At 44.7% G+C, this 14,661-nt stretch overlaps 1 non-coding gene across 1 annotated transcript; it reads right to left on the reverse strand.

Annotated features, from left to right (window-relative positions):
* Window positions 1-4,084: 4,084 nt before the first annotated feature.
* On the reverse strand, window positions 4,085-4,159 carry Trnas-uga (transfer RNA serine (anticodon UGA)). The gene has a single exon. It is a non-coding gene; the product is annotated as a tRNA-Ser (tRNA).
* Window positions 4,160-14,661: the final 10,502 nt, after the last annotated feature.

A 14,661-nucleotide genomic window follows, 5' to 3' on the forward strand; every position in this document is an offset into this window, starting at 1 on the left:
GTAGAACGATGGGTTCGATGACGGTTTGGATGTACCGTGCACTATTCAGTGTCCCCTCGACGATCACCAGTGGTGTACGGCCAGTGTAGGAGATCGCTCCCCACACCATGACGCCGGGTGTTGGCCCTGTGTGCCTCGGTCGTATGCAGTCCTGATTGTGGCGCTCACCTGCACGGCGCCAAACACGCATACGACCATCATTGGCACCAAGGCACGTCTCCATTCGTCCCTCCATTCACGCCTGTCGCGACACCACTGGAGGCGGGCTGCACGATGTTGGGGCGTGAGCGGAAGACGGCCTAACGGTGTGCGGGACAGTAGCCCAGCTTCATGGAGACGGTTGCGAATGGTCCTCGCCGATACCCCAGGAGCAACAGTGTCCCTAATTTGCTGGGAAGTGGCGGTGCGGTCCCCTACGGCACTGCGTAGGATCCTACGGTCTTGGCGTGCATCCGTGCGTCGCTGCGGTCCGGTCCCAGGTCGACGGGCACGTGCACCTTCCGCCGACCACTGGCGACAACATCGATGTACTGTGGAGACCTCACGCCCCACGTGTTGAGCAATTCGGCGGTACGTCCACCCGGCCTCCCGCATGCCCACTATACGCCCTCGCTCAAAGTCCGTCAACTGCACATACGGTTCACGTCCACGCTGTCGCGGCATGCTACCAGTGTTAAAGACTGCGATGGAGCTCCGTATGCCACGGCAAACTGGCTGACACTGACGGCGGCAGTGCACAAATGCTGCGCAGCTAGCGCCATTCGACGGCCAACACCGCGGTTCCTGGTGTGTCCGCTGTGCCGTGCGTGTGATCATTGCTTGTACAGCCCTCTCGCAGTGTCCGGAGCAAGTATGGTGGGTCTGACACACCGGTGTCAATGTGATCTTTTTTCCATTTCCAGGAGTGTATTTATCGGACACCAACTGTGTCGCGTAAATGAGGTTAAATTAATACATGTCGTAATGGTGGTTAACAATAGCACACGTATTAACAAAAGTGCTATTAATCACTACAAGCGTTCGCACTAGTGCAGTGTCCAAACCAAAGCAAAAGTTACAATTATTGTAAAATCTTTTTACTACACTCAGACTCCAAGGAGGAGCACCTACGGTCACAAAGCGTCCAGCGCCTTTCCACACAGCGTAACCCCTTTTGACGATATGTTTGAAAAAGGTTTTTGAACAATTGAAAGGTCATTCAGCTAGTGTACACTACTGGCCACTAAAATTGCTGCACCACGAAGATGATGTGCTGCAGACGCGAAGTTTAACCGACAGGAAGAAGATGCTGTGATATGCAAATGATTAGCGTTTCACAGCATTCATACAAGGCTGGCGCCGGTGGCGACACCTACAACGTGCAGACATGAGGAAAGTTTCCAACCGATTTCTCATACACAAATAGCAGTTGACCGGCGTTACCTGGTGAAACGTTGTTGTGATGCCTCGTGTAAGGAGGAGAAATGCGTACCATCACGTTTCCGACTTTGATAAAGGTCGGATTGTAGCCTATTGCGATTGCGGTTTATCGTATCGCGACGTTGCTGCTCGCGTTGGTCGAGATCCAATGACTGTTAGCAGAATATGGAATCGGTAGGTTCAGGAGGGTAACACGGAACGCCGTGCTGGATCACAACGGCCTCGTATCACTAGCAGTCGAGATGACAGGCATCTTATCCGAATGGCTGTAACTGATCGTGCAGCCACGTCTCGATCCCTGAGTCAATAGGTTGGGACTTTGCAAAACAACAACCATCTGCACGAACAGTTCGACGACGTTTGCAGCAGCATGGACTATCAGCTGGGAGACCATGGCTGCGGTTACCCTTGACCCTGCATCACAGACAGGAGCGCCTGCGATGGTGTACTCAACGACGAACCTGGGTACACGAATGGCAAAACGTCATTTTTTCGAATGAATCCAGGTTCTGTTTACAGCATCATGATGGTCGCATCAGTGTTTGGCGACATCGCCGTGAACGCACATTGGAAGCATGTATTCGTCATCGCCGTACTGGCGTATCACCCGGCGTGATGGTATGGGGTGCCATTGGTTACAGGTCTCGATCACCTCTTGTTCGCATTGACGGCACTTTGAACAGTGGACGTTGCATTTCAGATGTGTTACAACCCGTGGCTCTACCCTTCATTCGATCCCTGCGAAACCCTACATTTCACCAGGATAGTGCACGACCGCATGTTGCAGGTCCTGTACGGGCCTTTCTGGATACAGAAAATGTTCGACTGCTGCCCTGGCCTGCACATTCTCCAGATCTCTCACCAATTCAAAACGTCTGGTCAATGGTGGCCGATCAACTGGCTCGTGACAATACGCCAGTTGCTACTCTTGATGAATTGTGGTATCGTGTTGAAGCTGCATGGGCAGCTGTACTTGAACAAGCCACCCAAGGTCTGTTTGACTCAATGCCCAGGCGTATCAGGCCTTTATTACGGCCAGGTTGTTCTGGGTACTGATTTCTCAGGATCTATGCACCCAAATTGCGTGAAAATGTAATCACATGTCAGTTCTAGTATTATATATTTGTCCAATGAATACCCGTTTATCATCTGCATTTCTTCTTGGTGTAGCAATTTTAATGGCCATAGTGTAGTATTTTAAATCACTTATCTTAATAAAGGATGTACAGGGTGATTCCGTGATGATTCTAGACCGTTTCGGGAATGAAGGAGAAGAGTAACTGTATTAATTTGAGGTAAGGGAGCCTGGTCAGGAAACGACAGACTCGAAAGTTATAAGCGTGAATCGTTCTGATACATCTAACAATTTTGCTCATCTACTGTAAGCTCTTTGCTTTACATATTTTGAGCGGGGTTAGTATGGACCAAAACAAGGAAAATACGTCCAATAAACAAGGACTCTAAATTGCGTTCCTGAAGAGCTATGGGACTTGTTTAATGGAAGAGATGTGTTTTATCGTAGCAAAGATAACAACAGCTTAGAGATCTTGAGGTATGCACTATAGAGCCCATGTCTACTGGACATTTATTTCTTCTTTTACTCCATAAAAACTACTCCCAAATGGGGAAAGCAAAGAGCTTGCAGTAGAGGAGCTCTATTGTCAGTGGTATCATAACTATTTTCGCTTATGTTAGACTCGGTCGATTTCGGACGAGGGTCCTTTGCACCAGATAGGTACATTTTAAAATCAAATGAGGTTTCCACACGCTTGTGCAACAAAACGTTTTACGGAGAATCATTATTACATTTTTTCTTAACATACGTCGCTGCAGTGTCTTATCATGTTTTTACTTAGGTAGTAGAAGGATGTAAGGATGAAGAAGTTGCGCTTTTAGCTCACACGAATTTGATTTACATACTGCAGTTGCATGTTCGGACGACTGGAATTCGTAATGCGCACACGCAGCACTTTTCCTCTTGAAATGCAGTGCTCGGCGGGTGTGATTTGTGGTGGCGGTGGGGGGGGGGGGGGGGGGAGGGGGGCGGACGGTTACCGTGGTGGGTGTCGTGGCTCTGCATACAAAATCTGCGCTGCTCCACAATTGTCGCTGGTTCCTGGCTGCAACTATTCACTTACAGCTCAGGTGACGTGTTTCCGGATACGTGTGTAGTTTTCTATGGTCGCGATGTCCGACTGCTGTGGTCAGGTCAGCATTACTGCGGTGAGTGGTACCTGCGACTATGCAGGCTTCACATTGAAATTTTGCGTCTCGCAGTTCACGTAACAGAAATAAAATGCGATGTAGTATGGAGTTATTTCATGAATAGTCTCTACCAACCGGTTGTATTGCACGTTTAGTTCTCAAATTACGTTATATTTCGTATGAACGACCATTCCGTTTCTTTCGACTCACTCTGCGGATCAACAACGTAAGATGTGCTCTACCAACTCAGCTACCCAAGCACGACTCACGCCCCCCGTCCTCTCCTACCTACCAAACTTTACAGAGCTCTCCTGTGAACCTTGCAGAACTAGCACTCCTGAAAGAAAGGCTATTGCGGCGACATGGCTTAGCCATAGCCTGGGGGATGTTTCTAGAATGAAATTTTCACTCTACAGCGGAATGTGCGCTGATATGAAACTTTCTGACAGATTAAAACTGTGTGCCGGACCGAGACTCGAACTCGGGACCTTTGCCTTTCACGGGCAAGTGCTCTACCAACTGAGCTACCCAAGCACGACTCACGCCCCGTCCTTACAGCTTTACTTCTGCCAGTATCTCGTCTCCCACCTTCCAAACTTGGGTAGCTGAGTTGGTAGAGCACTTACCCGCGAAAGGCAAAGGTCCCGAGTTCGAGTCTCGGTCCGGCACACAGTTTTAATCTGCCAGGAAGTTTCATATCAGCGCACACTCCGCTGTAGAGTGAAAATTTCATTCTACAACCTATAATGTTTCCCACCAGTCCAATACGGATTCGTGTAGGAATATTTAGTAATATTGATTAACTTTATTTTCTCATAAAACAGAACTAAAAGTAGTCAACAGCCCCCTCATTCCAAAATACCAAAGCAAATAAAGCTAAAGACGATGTTAGTTTCTCAAAATCGTGTTCGTATATGATACGCTGGGTCTCTGCAACATGTCAGATAATTATTGAGCAGCCGATAGTAGATCCCATTTTACACAGCTCAGACGTGGTTCAAATATTTTCTTGTTCTTAACACTTCTATGACTGTCTTAATAACGTATTCATGTAATACATATTAAGTGGACAGCCTGAATCAGAAACTGCCAAGTTTCTTGCGAGATGTTTGATACAGAGAATATTACGCACCAGTTGTCGAAAATGTGTAGTAAATAAATCATATATTTTCGACAAATGATGCGCAGTATTTTCAATGATTCGTGATACAGTTTTATGATGGCCTCACACTTGATTTCTGATACAGTCATTTAAAGTGGCGACGCTGATGTTGGCATTCGAGAATTGCAGTTGACGTGTATGAGATAGAAGGCAAGAGAGCTCAAACAGTGGAAGTTCCACAGCTCCAAAGCGATCTTCAGGAACGCAGTATTTTTTTTTTTACCAAATTGCGATATGAAGTCGATTCACTGACGTACTTTGTATTTCATGATGTTCAAAGTACCTGAGTATAACTGTTATATAGCGTGTCTCTCCTGAGAGTCGTCAGGAACATTTTCTCTGGGGTTCCGACAGATATTTGAAATTTATTTTTTGTAACGTGTTGCTGGAGTCAGCCATAAGCAATGCAGCTCATCACGTTTTTCAAACGATGCCCGGCTTCAACGGAAAGCGTCGGTTTGTTTCCCGTTACAAATAAAATGACTTTTTAAAGTGGAATTTTACGTGCCCATTCGACAGAGCCGTCACAAGGTAATCTAGCGCATCATCCGTTTTATCGTTGTGTGCTAACCGGGACAGTAAAACACGACGAATAACCAGTATTCCAGCTGCGTCGGCACCGCCTTGGCCTGCTCTGACTGCTACCGTCATACAGAGGCGCTGCTCAGTCGCTGCTTGAGTACTAGGATATTCTTCGCAGTTCACTGCTCCTGCTAATAGACGGAGTTAACATGAATATCGCACTAAACTAATTTGGGACCGCTGTGCCAAATGGGAGCGCAAAATTCTGTTTTAACAATCGTTTGGTTTGTAATGGGAAACAAACCGTCGTTCGAGAGACGACATGAGCAGAATTGCCTTCAGTTTACTCCAGCTACGTCTTGTAAAAAACAAATTGTAAATATTTGCCTAAACATCAAAGGAAGTGCGCTTGGCTTCTAGCAGTCTATGATCGTACATTCTTCAAAGTTGTTCCTCTTCAAATATCTTCTTCACAAACGACGTTTTGACATCTCTGCTGGGATACTTTTCAGGATCTTTTAGTGTCCCCTGTTAGCTGAACTCTTTAAGATCAGTGTCATGTTCATTAATAAAAGGGAGGTTTCCTCTTTTTTGTTCAGAAGAGGTGCTGTTATTAGATGAAATTTTCGGCCGTCGTTGCATAGATAGCAATAATCAGCAAAGAAAGTGAGTAGGGACCTTCATCACGATATCATACCCTCGTCCCTAGCGATATCTAACCTTTTGACTCCCTCTCTATAATGTTACATTCCTTAGCAAGCACTCATACGTTGTTTATGTCCTGTCGGCAGTTCCACTACCGCAGATTTCATACATTGGTTTAAACATGCATGGCCTTCCCGCTCTATAATCCATTCTTTTATTGTCCTCCCAGTTGCGCCTATAAAGGAGTTGCCACAGCCACTTGCCAGTTCAGAGACTCACGTGGTATTCAGTGATCAGGATCGTCCGTTTGCGGCAGAAAGACTATTATTTTGTACTGACTGAAAAAGCGGTCTTTATTCCATATTTCGGAACAACTTTACATACGTGATCACTAACACTAGAAACCTCTTTTTGTTTTATTTGGCCAACTAAAATACACGTCAACATTTTGTAGTAAATCGTACGAAATTCATATACGTATGCGTATTCAGAAAATTAAACGCTCAAACAGACACATTTTCCCCACAGTCAATTCTTAAAACATAGCAAGATAGATAAATAAGATATAAGTTCACACTACTTCTTAAATTGAATCTTAAGTGATATAAAGAAGTGAAAAACTAGAGGTGTTTTCCTAAACTCCTAATAAGTTATCAAACACTTAAGTAAACAAAATAGAAAAAGCTAATCGAGGGAGGTGGTATCCCACATTAATGGATGTCTAAAAATTTCCGATTTTTCACAGTCAAATTTTGTACGAGAAACTGACTCAGAATCACACGCACGTACGTAAATGTGCATGATATCCATCTTTAGTTTGTTGTGACACGTTCCTATCCGTGGCTCTTGATTTCACGTCAGTAGTCCGTATATGGCAATTTGAAATCGAGAAATGTTGCTGCAGATGAAGCTTGCTTCTCTAAGACGTGAAATTCATTATAGCCCTAGCGAATGCCAGCATGAGAATGAAGCAACAGCAGCTGGATTGCTACACCATATGTTCACGGTTCCACATCGAGTATACATGGTGAGTAACGTATCACAACTTTTATTTCGTGAATGGTTCCAGATATCGAAACGAGGTTTTCCACAATTGGTAACATGTTGAGGGGCACGTGACGTTTTGTATGGAATGCTCTGAACTCTGGTACAACCGAGATACTGAATAAAGTATAGTTTTTAATGGAACCCTGTACTTACCATAACTGCATTTAGTAGCTCTCGAAAGACAATTACAGTGATATAGAGCCTGTTAATATTGACACTGAAATCTATCACAAAAGAATCCGAGATATCTAGTAGAACTGGAAAGCAATGCGGCCAGAGTCAGCCAATGAGGTGTAGGCACCGCCAAACAGATGATGATGATGATGATGATGATGATGATTGGTTTTACGCAGTCCCACTTTTTACACAGTCCAATCTAGCCGCTGTCACGGATGATGACGATGACGATGATGATGAAATGATTAGGACAACACAAACAGCTCCGGACAGAGAAAAATCCCCAACCCGGCCGGGAATCGAACCCGGACCCCGCAATGCAGAGGCAGCAACGCTAGCCACTAGGCCACGAGCTCCGGACCTGCCAAGCAGAACCTTTATTCCACGCTCCGTGATTATTTGCAGCAAGACGTTTCCTATAGGACAAAGATACATGGCCACCTGCGATCATTGTTTATGGAAATACGAATAGTCAGAATCTCACTGTTAAAGACGGATTCAAAAATGGCTCCACTCTTTCTCACGTTCTGGCGTCTTGTTTATTTATTTGGAATTAATTCCCAGCCAACTTCTTTCGCTACGTACAAAATTGTTGTGGTGGCCTACAATCCGAGGACAGGTTTGATACAGATTGTGAACATAAACTACAGATCGATGGAGAGACATTTTTCTCTTTTCCCTGTACGCTCTTTCTTCTTCTTTTGCCTGTTTTTCGTGGTACACTGAAAGAATAATTTCAGGATAAGTTTGGTAAAGTTATTTCTTTGTAAAACTATGTTTCTCTTTACGTCATGTAGTGGTCATGAATATAATTGCCATTTTCTATTGTTGCAAGTTTTCACGTTAATTAACATGTCGTTTAAATTCTTCTTTCCATGCACAGAATGACATGAATTTTAATTTTGTATGAAACAGTAATTCGATGTACTTAATATTTCTGAAAGTGCTGTTTGAGGCTTTCCCGGCACTGCATCTGCTTGATAGGTTCCCGGGAATTACGCCGGATAATATTGTAGAAACCGCACAATATTTCAGCGAGACAACTGCCCGCCATCTTCAGGTGATACTGTCTCGTCGCTGAGAAGCTCGCCAATTTATATGCTGGCTTTCTAGAACAGCGCAGGCGCCAGCGGGGCATAACGTCATCGAAGACCAATCGTAGACAGCGTCGAATAACAGAGCCCTCTGCTGGAGAAACGGGTCGCGGTCTGCGGAAGCGCGCCGCGGCGCGGGAAAATGCGACCGGGAGGGACGGACCGCTTTAGCGCGCGCGAGGTGTTGGCGCGCGATTTAAGCATCTGCGCTAAGGCTTCCCATCTGCGTTGACTCGGTGCAGTTGCTAATCTGTGGCTGACGATTCCTTAGTGCCATCAAGGCTGGCTCCCAGGCTTTGCTCAGGTGAAATCCCGTGTCTCTGTTTATTAGGTCACTGCTTGTACGTACTTCGACCGCCTCTTTGATGATGGAGTCCCAGTAAGCATGCGAGAGGATCTTGGTCTTTTTCTACCTCCATGGTGAAACAGATGGTTGGATGGAGGGAGTTCAGATGTTCCAGGAAAGAAGGAAGCGTTGCTGTCCCATGCGGCCATACCACAAACGTATCATCTACATATCTCCAAAAACATTTGGGTTTCAAAACCGCCGTCTGAAGTGCTTTGTCCTCGAAATCTTCCATAAAAAGATTTGCTACTATGGGAGACAGAGGGCTACCCATAGCAACACAGTCAGTATGCTCAAAAAAGCCAGCATATAAATTGGCGAGCTTCTCAGCGACGAGACCCCCCCCCCAAATTCTATAAGTCCCTCCAGATCCTTGAGCGTCATGCACTCTGCCTCGCCTTCCGTATACGCCTCCCGTCCCCCACGCGGATCCTCTATGATCTCATTCCTTTCCCCCATCTGCTCCTATTCCTCGAACATATCCGCATCCTCTACACCTCCCGCCGTCTTGAACCCCCTCACCCCCTGGTTGCTCCACTCCTCTCCAATCCCCACCCCCTGCCACGTCTTCACCATTGTGTACATCCTACCCTCCATCTCTACACCCTACATCTCCTTTCCCAAGGTAGCTTCCATCAATTCCCCCTCCCGGATGATGCCCTCTCTCCCTCCATTTATCCCTCCTATCAACTCTGATCCTCACTCTCCCTCCTTTCCTCTGTCCTTTCCCTGGGCTCCCTCTCCCCCCCTTCCGTCCTGTTTTCTCCCCACTAAATCTCTCCCTACCTCCCTTCTCCCCCCCCCCGAGTCCTTTTGTATTCCCCTCCTCTGCCTACCCCACTCCCTGTCGCGTCTGCCCAGCGCCCCCCACCCCTCTTATGGGTCCTCATCCTCCATCAGCTCCTTTCCCGGCTCCCCCCATTTTTTATTTTCCCATCATCTGTCCAGTTTCCCCCACCTGCTCTCGGCTGTGGTATGTCACATTTGCCAACTTTTTAGTGCAGTGTTCCAGTGACTGTTCAGTGTTGTTCGTCTTTCTCGTGTTGCGAACAGAAACCATGCTGGGTGTGAATTTTATGTCTTTTGCGAACAGAAACCAGACTGTCGCCGTGTTTTTTTAAATTGTCTGTCTATTGTTTTACCTGTCTGCTTTGTATGTATTTTCTTAGCGTCATCATCCCTCTGTTCTTTGTTTTACGTTCCACGATTTCTTTTCGCCATGTTACTCTTTAAGTCTCCGATTTTATCGCCTGTTTTTATTATTTATTCTCTTCATTTTTCTAACAAAGTCTGTAGGCTGCAGAGCGGCATACTAAGCTGCTGCCTGCTTAATAAAATTCAATAAAAGAAGAAAAAGCGACGAGACAGTAGCACCTGAAGATGGCGGGCAGTTGTCTCGCTGAAATATTGTGCGGTTTCTACAATATTATCCGGCGTAATTTCCGGGAACCTATCAAGCATTTCCGAAAGTGTTATGTGAAGTGGCATATATAAGCGGTGTGGAACCATGTGGACAGGCAGACAGAGAAAGGCACAAACAGAAAGTGCGGAGCGAGAAGAAGAGAATGGAGATGATTTTCGTAGTTCGCGTGTATTACCAGGCGTTGTGCTCGTGCCCGTTGGTAAATATCACGTGTTTCAACAGTGCTATATTTCGATATGTACCGCGATTAACGAATTAGTAACATTAGTGTCGCATTGCTCTTTCGTCGTGAGTGCCGTGTGACTCATTAACCATAGAAGTTTGATATGCAGGCCGGTAAGCTGTGTGCACACCGTAAACATACTGTGAGAAGTGCCGCATTGTGGTTCAAATGGTTCAAATGGCTCTGAGCACTATGGGACTTAAAATCGAAGGTCATGAGTCCCATAGAACTTAGAACTACTTAAACCTAACCAACCTAAGGACATCACACACATCCATGCCCGAGGCAGAATTCGAACCTGAGACGGTAGCAGTCGCGCGGTTCTGGATTGAAGCGCCTAGATCCGCTCGGCCACCGCAGCCGGCGCCGCATTGTGATCAAGTAGTAAAGCATAAATCTGAAAACTGTGGCTAAGCTGTGTAACAAATATTATGATGTCAGATCACGACAGGCGTTTATGAAAAGAAGAATGTCTTATGTTTGTCATTTCATACAGATAAGCAAATTGGAATTAATTCTGCAGACATCGAGTGTTCCTGTTAGATTCTCAACAGGCACCCACGGTCAAGGAGCTCAGCAAGGCAATGCCATTTATTGGATTCTCGCTCAAGGATCATGTATTAACGACGCGGATGTCGACGACTCGCCGACAGCATCAGCTAAGTGGAAACGAGTTTGAAGGAACATTGGCTGATTCGAAAATCAGCGATGTAGAAACACAGTGCACAGATACAACAGTAACCTTTTTGGTTATTCATTTTACGTAATTGTAACATTATTCTCATTTCTTTTCCATAACATTCAAAACAATAGTTAAAACTACGTTTCGTTCACTTAATTATTTCTTTCCATAATCATAATAATTTTGCAAACTCGTTGACTTAAGATACATTCCTCATTATTGCAAACAATTGCTACCAGTACTAATGACATAAAAGTTAAACATTTCTTTTCCTTTTTATTCGCTTTTGATTGCCATTGCTTCTTTGTTTATGTAGTTATCTGCATTTGCATATGTTATTGTCTTGAATTTAATCTCGTGTGGATCATTGTGCTGTGACGACAGAGTGTACATGATATGCATTATCTGTTATTACATTAGTAGGCAATAGCACGCCACGAATTGTTTAGGAGAATATCTTGTCGGTGGTAGTCTGTCTGATTTGGGCTTATGGGTCATCACTCGTGATGTTATAGTTTTTGGGTGATTATTTGCATAAAATAATTCATGGCAGGCGAAACAAGGACGACATAAAAGTCATACCAACACAGGCAAAGGGGACCCAAGAGAAGTCTACTGGTATCAAATATTGGCCGTAACTTAATACGATTGGCGCCAGTTTCTGATGCCTCTGTCGTCAACACAGCTGCTTTGCCCACCTTGCAGTCAACGCATGGCACACTGCAGGGCAATGCGTGGGAAACTTTTTGTTTACCTTTTAACTCGCCTTTTCCATTGTGTAAATCATTGGCCGCGGTGAATCGTAGGGGAGTTCATTATCTGAAAGCAACCAGAAGGTAAACTGAAAGTAAACTGTGTGAACCTTCTGACTTCTCTGGTTTTGGGTGTAACTGTCATGTACCTTATTTGAAACACGTCAAGTGTACATTTTGCAATATGTCGTGGCACCTGTTACGATGCATGAAGGCTGTACCAGCCATATGTTTCACTTGTCGACGTCGGGGTCATTTGGCATGAGACTGTAAGAAAGTAGATGGGCTATGACACAACCTGAGAACTAGAGCAATCTTTTGTGTATTTTGTTCCCTGTATTACGAATGTGGCGTCATCCATTTTGTATTGTATATTCCTTAATGTTTCGGCAGTAGTGGTATGCCGGTAGAAACGTTCACCACTAATGCGGGTGATTCTGTTGCCGGTATGACGGAACAGATCATTATGTTACAAACAGCACTTGAACAGGAAGCTGGCGGACTAGAACATTACAAGCACCAGAGATAAGTAATGTGTACCAAGAAGCAATACATTTTAGGAAAGCTTGAGAAAGTTAAGGTTACATCTACATCTACATGATTACTCTGCAATTCACATTTAAGTGCTTGGCAGAGGGTTCATCCTACCATTCCACTCCCGAACAGCGCGCGGGAAAAACGAACACCTAAACCTTTCTGTTCGAGCTCTGATTTCTCTTATTTTATTTTGATGATCATTCCTACCTATGTAGATTGGGCTCAACAAATATTTTCGCATTCGGACGTTGGTGACTGAAATTTCGCAAATAGATCTCGCCGCGACGAAAAACGTCTTTGCTTTAATGACTTCCATCCCAACTCGTGTATCATATCTGCCAAACTCACTCGCTTATTACGCGATAATAGAAAACGAGCTGCCCTTTTTTGCACCCTCTCGATGTCCTCGGTCAATCCCACCTGGTAAGGATCCCAAACCGCGCAGCAATATTCTAACAAAGGACGAACGAGTGTAGCGTAAGCCGTCGCTTTAGTGGACTTGTTGCATCTTCTAAGTGTCCTGCCAAGAAACGCAACCTTTGGCTCGCCTTACCCACAATATTATCTATGTGGTCTTTCCAACTGAAGTTGTTCGTAATTTTAACACCCAGGTACTTAGTTGAATTGACAGCCTTGAGAGTTGTCCTATTTATCGAGTAATCGAATTCCAACGGATTTCTTTTGGAACTCATGTGGATCACCTCACCCTTATCGTCATTTAGCGTCAACTGCCACCTGCCACACCATACAGCAATCTTTTCTAAATCGCTTTGCAACTGATACTAGTCTTCGGATGACCTTACTAGACGGTAAATTTCAGCATCATCTGCGAACAACCGAAGAGAACTGCTCAGAGTGTCACCCAGGTCATTTATATAGATCAGGAACAGCAGAGGTCCCAGGACGCTTCCCTGGGGAACACCTGATATCACTTCACTTTTACTCGATGATTTGCCGTCTATTACTACGAACTGCGACCTTCCTGACAGGAAATCACGAATCCAGTTATACTTAGTGTACCCTCTCCATCTATCAACCCTGTAGTAGCAAACTTGATAACGCCTTTTTCTGGCAATGCAACAGAGGATATAACAGTGTTCCTCGATGACGTCTTATCTAAAAGCAAGTTGGGTTGATGTGACTAATTTTGCCGTCGTATAGAAAACACAGCCAATAAGAAGGTCAAGGATGATAGGACATCTATTAAGACATCACGGAATAACTTCCACTGTACTAGAGGGAGTTATAGAGTGCAAAAACTGTAGAGGAAGATAGAGATTGTAACACATCCAGCAAATAATTGAGGACGTAGGTTGTAAATCATACTCTGAGCTGAAGAGGTTGGCACAGGAGAGGAATTCGTGGCGGGCCGCTTCAAACCAGTCAGAAGACTGATGAAAAAAACATCTTTTCCACGATTTATATCTGTAACGGCTATTACTGACCAGCAGGCTGCTACATTTGTTTCAGCTCTAGTGAATAAATGAATTCTTAATTTTGCCATACCAAAAATTTACGAATTGATCAAGGTGTAATCTTCTTATCTGATATGATGAAACACTTGTGCTGCGTACTGCAATCAAACGGCTGAACGGAATGTGTTCATCAAAAAATCTCGAAAATCAGGAGTCATTATGTTAACACCCAACATTCCGAATGGAACACGTATCTACAATTTGTGGTTGGCGTGTACAGTTCTGAGGTCCATACTAGTAATGGTCTCTCGATGTATGAGGTAGTCTGTGGAATGAAAATGCCGTTTCCCTTCGATGTGGTAAACTCTATGTTAGCTTCCAGTTAAGCAAAAGAGTTTGCCAAAGGGTACACGAAGGTTCACGTGAAGTCAGACGAAGAAACTCGAAAGCTCTGGAAAGACGAGTGTGTTTGGGGCAACTGTAAGCCAACTTCCACATATCAGAGTTGGCCAATGGTTGTTGGTTACCAATTCTCATACACCGAAAGAGAAAACCACAAAGTTTCCGGAGAAGTACATCAGTCTATATCAAGTCATGGAAATGACCTTCCCCGTCACTGTTAAGATTCAGTTACCAACTAAGACTTCCATTGTACATATCAGACGAGTAAAACTATTCGATAGTGCAGTTGATGAATTACTACAAATTCCGGTACCAGTGTGACAACAGAACAGAAAACTCGGGAAGGTGGTGAGGAATGTGCTACCAGATACTCATGCTGCCCACAAGGCACCATAAGTATTTTTGCAGTATGTAATAAATAAAGTGATTGCATCAGAAAAGGGGCATATTACTATGGAACAGACGTTCGAACGTATCTGATATTTCTGGGAAAACAGCATCAGACTATCACCAGTGTTTCTACTACTAGCACAGCTGTGTTGCTTTTGGCAACTTCTTTACTTTACATACGCCTGAGGCACAAAGTCGCCAATCCTCTGGACGTACACTA

This window comes from Schistocerca cancellata, chromosome 5 (assembly GCF_023864275.1).
Source record: "Schistocerca cancellata isolate TAMUIC-IGC-003103 chromosome 5, iqSchCanc2.1, whole genome shotgun sequence".
Lineage (NCBI taxonomy): Eukaryota > Metazoa > Arthropoda > Insecta > Orthoptera > Acrididae > Schistocerca > Schistocerca cancellata.